This window comes from Panthera uncia (assembly GCF_023721935.1).
Source record: "Panthera uncia isolate 11264 chromosome D3 unlocalized genomic scaffold, Puncia_PCG_1.0 HiC_scaffold_8, whole genome shotgun sequence".
Lineage (NCBI taxonomy): Eukaryota > Metazoa > Chordata > Mammalia > Carnivora > Felidae > Panthera > Panthera uncia.
In genome coordinates, this window is record NW_026057586.1 from 38258451 (window position 1) to 38268745 (window position 10295).

Sequence of the window (10295 nt, forward strand, 5' to 3'; positions counted from 1 at the left end):
TTAGTGTCTCTAAGAGCTCCCTAAATCCAAAGTTAACTTGTCCCCCCCACCCCCCCGCCTCCCCAGAGCATATTGCCTGTCTTTTACAGGCTCTTCTCTTCACAATACCTAGACAGGTGTTTCCTGCTGAGGTGTAGCTACATGATTTAGACAGACATTGGTCTGGAATTAAGGATAGGGTGTTTGATCCTATATTTGTCACTATCAGTGTGACTTGAGCAAGTTCTCCATTTTATGTTTATCAAGCTGTTTCAATTAGTAAAACTGATAGTGTTATTTTATTCCTAGATCTGTTTTAAATATTGTAAATATTTAAATATGTAAATACCAAAATGATTTGTATAAGTAAAATGTATAATGATTGAAATCAATTGATATTATTCAGATGAATCTAGAATAAATTAGTCTTAGTTAGAAAGATATTAGTACTTTCACAAGTGTCTAAATAATAATGCTTTATAATTTGCCACCAAAACTCTTATTGGCTTAGAATCCTTTAAGATGACCAATAAATTCCGTGATACCACTGTTACTGATGATGATGGATTCAGCACCAGAGGTAGAAATCGTAAAGGAAGTTTGGTGCAAATCTGTTGGATATCAAACAGTGAATTAATATTAACAAGGAAAAAAGAAATCACAGAACATTTGCTATAATACTATCAAAGATGCTAGAAAACAGAAGTCTTGAAGCCAGAGTAAGGCAAATTGTATCGATTGTGATCCAGTCTAGAAAATCGAGGCCATTACAGGTTACTCGTCAGAAAAACTTAATACTAGGCACTATTTATAATGGTGTGAGAAGAGCTCAAAGGCTAAACAGAGGATAGTAAAGCGATATAGGAATTAATAGCAGAAGGAAGCCACTGCTACAACTAGAGGTGGAAAAGTTGAGAAGGAGTTGGTGTTAGTAGAGCCCAAGAGCCAGAGGACCTACCTGGTTGCGTGAGATTCACAGAAGATACTTCCTGGCAGGATTTGGGATGTGGAGAAGATGCATCCTGAGCTAGAGACCTGAATCAGACAGGATGTGTATATAAAGCGGGGGTAGGGATACCCAGCCATTTTCTCTTTCTCCCATCCTCAGTCTTTGCCAGCATCTCCCATCATTTGATCTAAGCCATAAAACAATAAGCAAAGAAATCTAGGAAATGGTTTGCAAAGAAAGGGGAAGAAGAGATCAAACCAGCAAATGACCAAAGTGTAAGATGGAACGTGTGTAGAAGCCTTTCATAGTCCCGTTTTAGGATTTGTTCATTTTTTAGATCTAAGAAGTGCTTAGTGGCTCCGGTTTCTTGCCATCTCAGGATGTTGTGGATGAGATCTTCACTTTCTTTGTTGAATAGTCCTGGCTCACCCACTGCACTAGGGAGAGGAACTTACGGGGTTGGGAGGGCTTAGGAGAAAATATCGTGGAGCATGCACTCTAACCATCAGCCTCTAAGCTACTCAAAAAACATGGGCATTAAGTAGGTCTAGTATGGTTACAAGATTTCTCCCTTTACACACACTCCCAAAACACATTACACTTCTTCACCTGCTTGCTAACGGCTGAAAATATCAAGAGTAAAAGCCTTTCGTTCCACAATTAGAGATAAGATGTTTAAATTAACAAGTGCCTAGCTGAAATGATTTTTTTCTATGGGGAAATTTCAGTCAAAGACCAATCAACCAATCAATCAGTCACTCTCTTCCTCAGTAACATGACTTACAGAGAACCAGTGTGCACACAGCTGGAAGATTGACCATGAAGATGGGAAGAGAACATGAGGGACCCAGAGGAAAAACTTGGAAGGTTTTGACAAGTTTTCCTAGAATAGCACTGTTTACCTACTATATGAGCAATGATAACAATGATTGCAGCACATGCGAGCACATAGGTGATATGCAGCTCTGCTTTAGGGGCTGAGTAACAATTCTTGATTTCATAAACACGCACTTGACATTGGTAAACATCTTCTTTCCTAGGAGTTTGCTAGTCAAAGTAATTGAGGTGATCTTCCCTGAAAGAATGCCTTTAGTTCTGCAGTTACATATTTCCATTCACTCTATGGGGAAAAAATCCTATTCTCTCCTGAGTCTTTTAAAAGTGGGGCCACACTGGCAATAAGTGTTCTTGGTTATTTGTTTTGATTAAGAGAGAATATTTGGCTTGCTGGCATCTTTTTCTGAAAATGTCCTAAAGATTTATTAAACGGGATTAAAATGGCAGATCAGTCTTACTAAACTCAGATTTAATATTCTCTTGACATCAAGAGTTCCCTCCCACAATTGCGTATGTCACCAGTTAGTTGTTGGAGATGATCTACATGAATTTCTCACATGTGGCCCCAAAATTCTCATATGAGAAATGCTTCTAGATGGCTGCCCCTTAAGATAAATTAAACCAAGTTTCCTGTGTTTTGTTGGGTGAGAGGTTTTTAGTGCCCAAGAGGATTTTCATTTTTAACAGTTTCCCTGGAAAATTCAGAAGCAATTGAAGTTTGAGAACCACTGATAGGTACCTATCATATGAAATATGCCTTGAATAATTTTGAGTGGTGTTACCTATCGTGAGCCACCATAGAAAATCCTTTATGTTTGTTTCTGTGTTCATTTCAGATTGCTGTATAACAAATTATCACACACTTACCAGCTTAAAACAACAGCTATGTCTCACAGTTCAATAGGTCAGAAATCTAGGCAGCCTCGACTGGGTTCAATGCTCAGGGTATCACAAGGGCAGAATCAAGGTGTCAGCCCGTCTAGCCTTTAAAATAGGGACTCTGGTAAAGAATCCACCTCTAAGCTATTCAAGTTGTTGGCAGGGCGTAATTCCTTGTCGCTGTAGAACAGAGGTCCCTGTTTCCTTACTGGCTGTTGGCAGAAGTCTCTCCCAGCTCTCTACAGCTGCCTGCATTCTTTCTATGTGACCTCCTTCATCTCCGGGCCATCAGTGGCAAACCGGAACCCTTTATGCTTTGTGTCTCGGTGACTTCTGCTGCTCACCAGAGAAAGCCCTGTGCTATTAAATGCTCATGGGATTAGATCAGGCCCACCCAAAGAATCTCACTCTTCAAGATCCACTGTGCTGCATGACATTTGTATAATCACAGGAATGATATCTCACCATGCTTACAGGTTAGGGGAATTAGGGTATAGAATCTTGAGGGGGAAGGCACTATCTAGATTCTTCCTACCGCAGTGTCCAGTGTACTAATGCTTTCAATGAGTAGCTCAGTAACATATATGAGGACGTAAAAAGATGTGATTCTTTTTAAAATTTTTAAAAAATCCTATGTTTTGAGCAACATTAAGCAGATATGTGATTATGGCCTCCTGTGGTTACCTAGTTCAACAAATAGTTATTGAATATTTACTATGTGGCAATCATAAATTCATAAAGGAATAAGAACTAGATCTTTCCCTTCAATACCTCACATTTCATAATTAAACATCTCTGGAGATAGAGGAACTTCTTTGATATTTTGATAATGTGTCAAAATGTTTTCCCATATACTGATTCTGTGTAACTTCTAATCTTTGATCTTCTGACAGGTAATAAAACACATTAATATTTTTCAATTTGATTCAACCATATTTCTCCTCATAATCTCTGACAGTGTTCTTTTCAGGTTTAGAATCCTCTTGTTCTTTGAGTATATTTTATTACATGATTTCAAGTCCCTTCCACATGTAAGTTATATTTTTAGTAAGACATAATCAAGTCACTTAACATTTCTGTTCCTCAGTTTTTTCAGAAGTAAAACAAATATTATGCATTAGTTAACATTGTTTTTTCCACGTTAAAAAATTATCTCTGGCTAAACTAAGTGAAAACAATGCAAAGAATGGGAAGCTAATGGAGAGGTACTGGAATTTCTGACAGAATCACAGAAAAGAGGTAAAAATTAAAAACAGCCTCAATTTTAGAGAAATGGTGATAACTCCAGTGATAATAATTTTTGTATTTTCTTTCTAGAGGTTAAGATAAAAAGACCTAGTTCCAATGACGCCCTTTTTCTGTCTCACAGCTCCAAATTGTTCTAAGGTAGGAAGGGATTATGGCTTCTAGAGCCTATATGCATATTAGCAAGGTATCATCTACCTAGGTTTCCATCCCAATGGGTGCTTGGTACATGCCATCATTTGGCTGCTAAAACACACACATACGCACCACACCAGTGCACATCACACATCACATTAACTTTTTCACATAGCCAAAGATAATCCTATTGAAAACTTACCACCTATTTCACATGAACCTCAACCAATCTCATTCTTCCCCAAATGGAATGAAATCTAAGCCCAGCTATTGCACTCAGAGATGGTGTTGGGGAGCCCCAGTTTCTCAGGCCAGATTACCCATGGATGTTCGTTTCTTCTTTCGTTCTGTAACCATTGAAATTATGTAATTAATGGACTAATTAGCATATTTATCTACCATCACCACACCATATATACACAATGGAAATAAAACTTCCGGATGCCTGGGTGGCTCAGTCAGTTAAGCGTCCGACTTCACCTCAGGTCATGATCTTGCAGTTGGTCCCTGTGTTCGAGAGCCCTGCATCGGGCTCTCTGCTATCTCCCTCACTCTCTGCCTCTCCACCCTCCCTCTCCCCGCCCCTCTCAAAAATACATTTGAGAAAAAAAAATTAAAGAGACAAGAAACATGTTTTAATCTTCAGACACTTGACAGCAAAGAAATCCAGATAAATACTACACTCCTAGTTTCTGCATCTGATTCCAAAGCCAAAGATAGTATCACTAGCCCGCTCCACTACTCATTCCACGTTTTCCTTTCTTTAGCTGGCAGTTGGATTACTTGGAGTATTTTCCAGGTCAGATATCGGAGGGGAGGCCGGGGAGATGAGATTTTATCTCTACCTATAAGGATTACCTTGACAGTATTTTCCTTTTGGCAAAGTAAAATGAAAAATGCTTCAGGTACTCGTTTGGGCCTATCTCCCAACCTATTTTCTTTTTTCGATACCTTTCATTCCCTTGGTATTCAAGATGAGTGACCACGGCCCATACATAGCTCTTCTTTTGCCTGTTCCCGTAGTGGCCCACGTGGTGTGAAATGGTCACTTGTCTGCTGTTTTTCTGGAAGCATCCTTCTTACAGGCCAACAGAACGTAGAGCTGTAGAGAAGAGTTGTGAGAAGTGTCACTAGCATCTCAGAAAAGCCTTTTCAGACTGATGTTGTGGCTAAGAGAGAGGCAGCCCCAAGAGTCAGTAGCTGGTTTAGAGCATATATCACATCCTGAAAGGCAGCACCTCAGGCTCAGATTGTATCTTTCAGTGGCATCACGGCTGAGTTTTTTATTTTTATGTTTGTAAACATTTTTTGATGTTTATTTGAGAGAGAGAGAGAAAGAGCAACAGAGCATGAGCAGGGGAGGGGCAGAGAGAGAGGGGGAGACACAGAATCCGAAGCAGGCTCCAGGCTCTAGGCTGTCAGCACAGAGCCCAACATGGGGCTTGAACTCACAAGCTGTGAGATCATGACCTGAGGTGAAGTTGGATGCATAACCGACTGAGACACCCAGGCACCCTGGCATCATAGCTGAGTTTTTTAAATAATAGTTTATTCCATTATTTTATAAGGTACATAGTTTGTCAATAATGGAGTAGAGAATAAGAATAATAGCTCCATGGCAAATCTTCCACCTGTTTCATTTATTTTAGTATGATGTGATTTCCTTAATTAAAATTAATGTTGTGTGGGCAAAAAGAGTGGTATATACAACATTATGAAGTTCATATGTGGTGGTGTTGAAGGAAGAATGAGTAAAATGCAGGGCCAAGTCAAAAATAAGTGTCCATTCTGTTGAGGACAACTAACTACCCCCTCTAATTAGAGGCGTCTAATACAATTGCTCTGCCCTGGACTATTATGAAAGGTCTATCAATATCATCCTTCCTTCACCTTCTATTCAGAAGTCCTTCAGACATTCCTTTTCCAAGTATCTATACCATTTGGCTGCAGCCAAAGACATACTAAAAACAACCTCTGAATATCTTTGTTTAAAGAGAATATATAACCAGACTTATTGCTAAAGGTCCTGTCCTTTTAGTGGATTTCATTCTTGTTTGGGCCTATCCATGAAAGCAACTGTACCATTGCAGAGTGTTACAGGAAACCAGGCTGACATTTTTCATTCCCGATTTTTCAAAAAGAATTTCATTTAAGACAGGAGACAGAGATTTACAGAAGGAAATCTTGTATGGCAGATTGTGCTCATACGGCACTGGGGCATGAACAGGCTTGTATATTGCTTTCACTCAACAAAGGAGGGCTACTGAGAATGCACAGATTTAGCACCGAATGAACCAGGTGGTGCTCAGTTGGTAATGGCCAGTTGGATAAAGAGTCAGAGGCTGTTATCAAAAAGTCAAGTTACCCAAGGAAGAATGCAGTGCCCTGCACTAAATCTTGTTCTTTACTGACAGAATTTCTCTGGTTGGAGATGACCCCAAGCTCCATGCCCAATCCCGAATGGCTACAGATCTAGAGTACCATTTCATCTACTTTGTCTTCATGAAGGCCAAGTGGAAAAGCCACTCTCATTACAGTCTAAACCAGATGAAACCTACTTGGTGATGTGCCTTCTTCTTAGTGATAAACAGGTCAAGTTTTAAGAACTTCTCCTTCACTGGGGAGGGGGAAAACTGAATCTCTCTGTTACTTTCTTACCCTCACTATTGGTTCTATCATTTTAAAATCAATGCTGTTTAATATTTTAGTAAGAGTCATACCTATATATACACACACGTATATTTATTTACATTAGTAAACTCCTTACTGTGAATGTTTGACTTCAAAATGTAGCATCATTTTTTGTACATGTTTAAGATAGCAATGGGGCGCCTGGGTGGCTCAGTCGGTTAAGCCTCCAACTTCAGCTCAGGTCACGATCTCACGGTCCATGAGTTCGAGCCCCGCGTCGGGCTCTGGGCTGATGGCTCAGAGCCTGGAGCCTGCTTCCGATTCTGTGTCTCCCTCTCTCTCTCCCCTCCCCCGTTCATGCTCTCTCTCTGTCTCAAAAAAAAATAAACGTTAAAAAAAAAAAAAAAAAAAAAGCATTACTAGGAATGCCTGAGTGGCTCAGTCGGTTAAGCACGTGACCTTGGCTCAGGTCATGATCTCATGGTTTGTAAGTTCAAGCCCCACATCAGGCTCTCTGCTGTCAGCACAGACCCTGCTTCAGATCCTGTCCTTCTGTCTCTCTCTGTCCCTCCCCCGCCCTCGCTGTCTCTCTCTCTCTCTCTCAAAAATAAATAAACATTAAAAAAATAGATAGCATTATTAAATAGTATATAATGTAGATTATAGTTTTCAAATGCAAATAAAAACAGACAACTGCTTTTGCTGATTATCTTTTCAAAGATGTTTGTGGTGTTGAGGACTTGGAAGTGCAGGACTATTGTAATGAACGATTACAATTTTTGCGTATAAGAAAACAAAAGATAGAACAGGGCTGTTTACTGAAGTTAATAACAGTAATATAGAGGATGAGTAAAGTAGAAATAAAAGAATGGAAAAGTTGGGGCGCCTGGGTGGCTCGGTCGGTTAAGCGTCCGACTTTGGCTCAGGTCATGATCTCCCGGTCCGTGAGTTCGAGCCCCGCGTCGGGCTCTGTGCTGACAGCTCAGAGCCTGGAGCCTGTTTCAGATTCTGTGTCTCCCTCTCTCTGACCCTCCCCCGTTCATGCTCTGTCTCTTTCTGTCTCAAAAATAAATAAACGTTAAAAAAAAATTAAAAAAAAAAAAAAAGAATGGAAAAGTCATCAGAAGGATTTGAAGAAAGGAATTGAGAAAAATGAAGAAGGAATTTCTAGGTGACAACTGCAAATGGACAAAGGGTGATAAAGGCAGGAATGTGTCAGAGTCTTGGGCTGGGGGAGGGATGAGCTGCCCAGCAAAGGATCGATCAATCGATCGATCGATCACCTATGTATCTATTCATTTTTGTTTCAAGTTTTTATTTAAATTCTAATTAGTTAATATATAGTGTAATATTGGTTTCAAAAGTAGAATTTAGTGATCCATTATTTCAATAGAACACCTAGTGCTCATCACAACAAGTACCCTCCTTAATACCCATCACCCACTTTAACCTGTCCCCACCCACTTCCCCTCCAGGAACCCTCAGTTTGTTCTCTATAGCTATTAGTTTCTTATGGTTTGCCTCCTTCTCTTTCTTTTTTTTCTTCTGTCCCCTATGTTTATCTGTTTTGTTTCTTAAATTCCACACCTGAGTGAAATCATATGGTATTTATCTTTGACTGACTTATTTCTCTTAGCATAATACACTCTAGCTCCATCCACATGATTGCAGATGGCAAGATTTTGGCTGAGTAATACTCCATTGTGTGTGTGTGTGTGTGTGTATGTATATGTATATACATATGTATATGTATATGTATGCATATGTATATGTATACATATACATAAATATATACATATATATATATATATATATACACATATACATATACACACACACACACACATCTTCTTGATCCATTCATTAGTCAATAGACATTTGGGCTGTTTCCATATTTGGCTAATGTTGATAATCCTACTATAAACATCAGGGTACATATGCCCCTTTAAGTCAATATTTTTGTATCTTTTGGGTAAATACTTAGTATTGCAATTGCTGGATCATAAGCTAGTTCTATTTTAACATTTTCAGGAACCCCCATACTGTTCTCCAGAGTGACTGTACCAATTAGCATTCCCACCAACAGTGTAAGAGAGTTCCCTTTCTCTGCATCCTCAGCAACAACTGTTGTTTCCTGTGTTGTTAATTTTAGCCATTCTGACAGGTGTGAGATGGTATTAATTATAGTTTTGATTTGTATTTTCCTGATGATGAATGTTGTTGACCATTTTTTCATGTATCTGTTAGTCATTTGTATATCTTCTTTGGAAACTTGTCTATTCCTGCCTTCAGCCCATTGCTTAACTGGATTGTTTGTTTTTGGGTGTTGAGTTTGGTAAGTTCCTTATAGATTTTGGGTACTAACACTTTATCTGATATATCATTTATAAATATCTTCTCCCATTCTAAGGTTGCCTTTTAGTTTTGATGATTGTTTCCTTCACTTTGCAGACGCATTTTATCTTGATGATGTCCCGATAGTGCATTTTTGCTTTTGTTTCCCTTGCCTCCAAAGACGTGTCTAGTAAGAAGTTGCTGCCACTTATGTCAAAGAGGTTGCTACCTGTGTTCTCGCAAAGGATCCATTTAGACTGTATTACTTGCTTCATGTTGTAGAGTAGCCCTAGGGTGCTGTGGTATAAGATGTAGGGTATAAATCTATGATTTCACTCATGTGGAATTTAAGGAACAAACAGATGGACGTGGCATGGGAGAGAGAGGCAAGCCATAGAACAGACTCTTAACTATAGGGAACAAACTGAGCATTGATGGAGGGGATTGGTTAAATGAATGATGGGTATTAAGGAGGGTTCTCGTTGTGATGATCACTGGGTGTTGTATGTAAGTGATGAATCACTAAATCCTATTCCTGGAACTAATATTACACTGTATATTAACTAACTGGCATTTAAATAAAAACTTGGAGGAAAATTAAAAAGATGTAGGGTATAGTCTAGCAATGGATGCACTTTCATTTTTTTATAGGGGACCCTAGGCTGGGAGAAGACTTAGAACAGAGGCCAGGAGTAACAAAGTGAGGAAGAAGGCTGGCACCTAAACTCCATTTTGCAAATAGATTTTGAAGGACTTAAAAAAAATCTACTTTTTTTGGATATTAAGGTACCAATCTTTTGACGTAGGGTTATTTACAGCTGTATTTTGGATTTAAAAGTTAGCTTTATGGTGAGATATCAAAGGGCAGTTTTCTAAGGAGGAATCAAAAGGCTAGAGGTAGAAGATTGTGGTGCATTTGAGGAAAAATGGTAAAAAGCTTTTTAGACCCTGTAAGCATCTGACCTGGATTTTAGGACTAAATTTCCAAATACTAATCTTAAAATGATTATTATATAATTTTTTTTCCTATTCATTTTGCCCAAGGCACTTGGCCTAAAGGCCATAATGAAGAGCTACCAAAAGTAAATGAATAAGAATGTAGGTCAGGTGTTTTGGGAGATTCCAAATATATATACATCACATTATGTTTATATAGAGAGATATAGATATGCACACACATATATGGATATTTATATACTTAAATACACACACATCATACATACTGTTATAGGTTAATTCTCTTTAAAAAATATGTTTTAATCATTTATTTTTGAGAGAGAGAGAGAGAGAGAGAGAGAGAGAGGGA

General features: G+C 38.8%; 1 protein-coding gene across 5 annotated transcripts in view; it reads left to right on the forward strand.

The window, feature by feature from the left end:
- Positions 1-10295, forward strand: part of NOL4 (nucleolar protein 4) — a 424003-nt gene that overhangs the window by 195723 nt on the left and 217985 nt on the right. The gene's annotated exons all lie outside the window — the stretch shown is intronic.